General features: G+C 42.1%; 1 pseudogene; it reads right to left on the bottom strand.

The window, feature by feature from the left end:
* Positions 1-3,280: 3,280 nt before the first annotated feature.
* On the bottom strand, positions 3,281-4,569 carry LOC115519697 (annotated as a pseudogene).
* Between the last annotated feature and the right edge of the window lie 1,089 nt (positions 4,570-5,658).

The raw sequence follows: 5,658 nt of genomic DNA, 5'->3' as shown, positions 1-5,658 counted from the left end.
AAACAAAGTTTCAATGGCCAGGTGTTCTCCATGGTCTCCTACTTGTGGTGGTGGTATAGTCTCCATAAGGTCCTGTAGTAGTCATCTGCTGCTGTGTAACAAATTACCACCAAATTTATCAGCTGAAAGCAACAAACATCTCTATCTTTTAAGAGTCAGTTCAAGGATTGTATCTCAGAAGCATTTCCCAACTTGCTTTTAACGAATTAGTATCCTTACTCTCTGGTCTTCCTTTGTACTTTAACATGTCCTTATAGCACTTACCACAGTGTTGTAATTGCTAGGCACCAGGTCTTTTTCATATCCGTAGCTGCAATTCCTCAAACCATTCCTTGAACATAGCTGATGCTCAATAAATAGTTGTTGAATATGCTTAAAAATAGCTTATACCTTTATATACTTTCTACTCTAGAAAACGTATATATACTACAAAGTATTTAGCCTTATGCCCTATGATAAATATACCCTTCTTCATCTCCCTGTCTAAAGGCTCAAGTGTCACGTTGTTGAAGATGTAAAGAAACCATTGTATATGTCAAAGACTTGTTGACACACCAACTCACCTATTCCAGGGAGGACTTGTTGAACTTGTCTGGGTTAAGTCCCTGTTCCATCCATACTCTGAAACCAGTTCTGACCTTTGTAGGAAATTGTATAACAAGCCCCTAGCCCAAAGATACTTGGCTCAATAACAAAGCCAGCATTGGTTCACTATTTAAATATTTGACTATAAACTTTATGAAGGCAGGACCTGGGTCTGGCTTATTCACTGCTGTATTCCCAGCACCAAGTACTATTTGATGCTTAATAAATACATGGGTGATGAATTAGTGACACTCCATTCTTGAGTCGCATGTTCCATACCTGTTATCCAGGTCCCGAACTCTGATCACCCAGAATCTTAGGCCTGAGTTCTTCATTTCATGTGGCCCATTTTGTCTTGCTCCTTGACTCGTCTTTTCCAGCTCCTCATCATAGCTGATCTTTGTGAATTTGACCCCTTGCTTATTCTGAATTAAGGTTCCTCTTCCTGTCCTGATCTTTCTAATAATATTGGCCAGATGCCCTTAGGAGACTATTCTTTTCTCTACCTATAACCAGAAACTGTATGTGTTGAAAAGTATTGAACTGAAGAGAATTCCATTCAGATTTCAAAAGAGAGGAGACAGGCCCCTTAAGAAGTGAATTTTGGCCAGAAACCAAATTGTAAAATTTTGTGAGTCTGTTAAACTGATTAACTTGTAAACTTAAGCAATTCAATGCAAATTAATTTTTATACCAACCAGCAAATCCAAGGAGGGGAGGGAATTAAGTGAGTGTGTAAATATGGTTGCCAGGGAGACTTTTCCTGACAGAAGAGAGAACCTCACAGGAATGTATACAGGCCCAAGAAAGCAATGTAACCTGATCTTTCTCTGTTCTCTTTTTGATGGGGGAAGAAAACAATGTGGAAACCATGGGTACAGATAAGGGTGGCTTTAGGCTCTTCTAGAGACTGGAGGAGTAATTTCTCCTTCTTGAAACAGGGCTGAGTAGTAGAGTTTTCCAGAGCAAAATGACTATTACAAGGCACCTATTCCTTCCGAGGAAACTTCTGGAAATGTAGAGCACTGAATCCATCTCTGAAATAGCATTCATTCATTCAACACATGTTTATTAAGTACTTTCTAAATGGCCCATTGCCCAGATGGGAATATGGTTATAAGGATTGATAATAGTTTGAAGGTACTGTATCATATCTAGTGGATGGTCTTAAATTTTTGTCTAAATAAATTTTTTGAAATAGAAGGTAATATATGGACCTAAATATTTAATGCTTTTTAAATTTTTTAAATGTTTATTCATTTTTTGAGAGAGAGAGACAGAGCGTGATTTGAGGAGGTGGAGAGAGAGAGGGAGACACAGAATCTGAAGCAGGCTCCAGGCTTTGAGCTGTCAGCACAGAGCCCAACGTGGGGCTCGAACTCATGAACGTGAGATCATGACCTGAGCCAAAGTCAGACACTTGACTGACTGGGCCACCCAAGTGCCCCAATGCTTTTTTTTTTTTTTTTTTAAATAACATTCTTTTATGTTATGTCATGTTAGTCGGTTGAGTGTCCGACTCTTGATTTCTACTCAGGTGATGATCTCATAGTTCGTGAGACCGAGCTCCTCATAGGGTTCTGTGCTGACAGTGTGGAGCCTGCTTGGGATTCTCTTTCTCCCTCTCTCTGTCCGCGCCACCCCCCCCCCCCGTCTCTCTGTCTCTCTCAAAATAAATAAATAAACTTAGAAAAAATAAAATTCTATTTGTAGTAAAAGCATGAGCACAAGTGTATTTTCTGCTATTTTTGTATTCTCAGGTCATTGCTCTTGAGAAAAACCTAACGTGAAAATTGATCCATAAAGCCACACCTCAAGGTGGATATTCATCTAGTGACAGTGTCATCTGAATTGTAGGTGTAGTACCAGTTAAGGACAAATCCATCTCCTAGAGAGCTACAATCCAAGGAGACCCTAATATTTTAGCTACAAATGATGGGTGATTTGAGGTCTAAAATCTTGGCTGTAAAATGCATTTGGGTTGAAATGTGTAACACTGTCACACATCTGAGGCCTACCCTTCAGCGTCTCCCCATGTACTTTAATATGCTGGAGTTTTGTACTGTGTATGGTGCCTTTCAGTGGCCCGCAGAGAGGGAAGTAGAGGGTAATGGTTAACAGCATGGACACGAGAGCCAGACCATTTGGGTCCCAGCTCTGCCTCTACCACTCGTTCACTGGAGCTTCACAGCTTTCTTCAAGTCCTTCCCCCCTCTGCTCCAGTCTCTTTGTGCACAGTGAGGATAATGATAGTACCTAGCTGGAAGAAGTATAGAATTAAACAGGTTAATACGTGTGAGGTGCATAATAAGTACCATGTAAGTTGTACCTCTTATTACTTCCTGTGTCCTAGAGAGTAGGGTTGATTCCATTTGAAGGAAGAGCCAGTTGAGATGTATAGAGGTAAAATTTCCCTACAGTTGCACAGTAAGTTTGGGCTCAAATTATTCTTTCTTTCTTCCTTTTTTTTTTTTTTTGAGAGGGAGTTTGCTTTACTGGGGGGAGAGCACTGTACATGATCAACAGATGAAGGCAGCCCAGTGGGCATCCTGCACATCACACTCAAAAAGGTACACAGGAGGTTTTGCTAAGAAAGATCAACTGGAACATGGGTTCCTCTGGGTAACTTCCCCAAACTCATCCCTCCTAGGAGCTGGGACACTCCTGACAATTTCCTTGAAGGCAAATGTGGTCATTACAGATAGAGCCCCTCAGGGGTGCATTCTTGTTTTTTACAAAGAACATTTTCTTTAGATTTTTTCTTTTTTATGAAGAACATTTTCTTTAGATTTTTTGAAATCTTCATTTGTTGCTTTCATTCTACATTCTCTCAAGGCCATCAGACCAGCTTCTGTACAGATTGCCTTGATGTTGGTCCCAGAAAGGCCATCTTTAGCCATGATCAAGTCATCCAGGGCCGCATCATCGGCCAGCATCATCCTGCTTGTGTGGGTCTGAAAGATGTACTTCTTAGTCTTTTCATCAGGCAGGGGGAACTCAATTTTCCTGTCTATGTGGCCTGGTCTGACAAGTGCTGGATCCAAAGTTTCTATTCAGTTTGTGGCCATGACTTTCACAAGTGAAATCCATCCAACTGGTTCAACAGTTCCAACATTGTTCATTGAATTTCTCTCTCACCGCCACAATTTGAGGCATATCTTTTTGTTCCAGTGGCTTCAATTTCATCAATAAACATGATGGATGGTGCATGTTCTTCCACAGCTCGAAACAATTCCCGAATGAGTTTGGGCTTCTCACCTAGGTACTTCTGAATCAGTTCAGAGCCAACCACTCTTAAGGAAGTGTCTGAGGCTTAGTTTGCTACTGCTTTGGCTAATAAGGTTTTACCTGTGCCAGGTGGACCATAGAGAATGACCCCCTTTGGGGGCTTTATACCCATCTCTTCATAATATTCAGGATGAGTAAGAGGAAGCTCCACAGGTTCCTTAATTTCCTGGATTTGGTTGTCCAACCCCCCAATATCAGCATAGGTTTCCTTGGGGTCCTTTTCTACCTTCATCACTGTGATCAAGGGATCCGTGTCATCCATGAGCATGCCTATGATGGCATGCACCTTGTGGTTGAGCAGGACTGAGCAGCCTGGCTCCAGCAGATCCTTGTCTACAAAGGAAAGAATGCTGACATTGTGTACTGTGGGCTCAGATTATTTTCATTCTTAATTTAGCCCTGAAGCTTTCCATTCTACTTAGTAAGAGAGACAGAAAATGAGAATTGGAGTAGGAGAGACGAACTTGGCTTTGGGAGCATTTTGAAATAGGGATTATTTCACAAAAGATGCTGGCACTACAGCATACGAAAATGAAGTTGTCATCTCAAAGGCAAAAGAGTGTAAGAAATGGTTGGGAATCATATAAGACAGGGGATGTCATACAGGGGCAGGCCTGTCGTATGTTGAGCCCCAAATTCTGTCTCTGATGATGATAACAAGGGACAGTTGGAGGGGGTACTGTAGCTGCCATCCATGATGGGATCTTCTGGTTATAGGGATGGACCCACCCATCCCTAACTGTCTTAGGGTCCTGCCTAAGGACACTAAGGCTAGTTCACTCAAGGATTTAAGCTCTATTTCTATTTTGGGTCTTTAAAATCTGTTCATTTATTCAACATTTTTAAAACTCTGTACCCCCATGCTAGTAGCTAGGGATGCAAAAATGACTAGAACCCAATCCTGGCACCCCAGAGGTTTATAAAGGAAGACAGATGTGGAAATGTTGATTATGGTATTGTACTTGGTGCCATTAATAGGAGTATGGGCAAGGTGTTTTGAGAGCTTAGAGGAGGGATCACTTAATTCTGCTTAGAAATGTCACCTTCTAGAGAAAGTGACATTTTAAATGACGACAGGAGCATAAGGAGTCCTCAGGTGGACATTGTGGCTCAGACAGGAACACTATGTACCAAGGTGGGGTGTTTGTGTATGGGAGAGCAAGTATACTTGGAGAGTTCCAAACATTCTGACATGTTCAGAACAAAGCGTACGAGTAGGGTAGTGGCAGAAACAAGGCTGAAAAGTAGGTCAGCAGCAAATACAAAGGCTTGGCTGGCCAAGCTAAGGAATTTGGACTTACTGTGCAAGGCCCTGAAGAGCTATTGGAGCACAGGAGCAGTGATGGGGTCGGGCCTGCCTTTTGGGAAGATCAGAGCGGCAGTGTGGAGGGTGGTTTGGACTGAAGTGAGACCAGAGACAGAATCACAGGGTTAGAAGAGTGTCTCTAATTCCACTTCTCATCTCCTGCCAGTATTTTTACTGTCGAATATATGTACTTGTTCCTTCAGCCCAGATTTATCAATGGCATGCCAGGTACAGGGCTAACTGCTGGAAATTCTAGAAGAAACCACACACAACCCTGCCTTGGAGTTACTTACAGGGTCTTACTTGTCCTAAACAAAAGCTTGCTTGTGTTTTTAGTCCTCCTTGTCTACCTTATGCCTCACCTTGGTCCCAGGGCTGGTGTTCTGTATATGAAGATGAGCTGTATTGTGCTGGCCTTGTCTGTGCTCATCATGATGTCCCTGTCCCCATTATAACTCCTCTCAACCTTCATCTCTCCT

Source organism: Lynx canadensis, chromosome C1 (genome assembly GCF_007474595.2).
Source record: "Lynx canadensis isolate LIC74 chromosome C1, mLynCan4.pri.v2, whole genome shotgun sequence".
NCBI classification, from domain to species: Eukaryota; Metazoa; Chordata; class Mammalia; order Carnivora; family Felidae; genus Lynx; species Lynx canadensis.
Note: the sequence above shows the minus strand (reverse complement) of the source record. Positions and strands in the feature narration are given on the sequence as shown.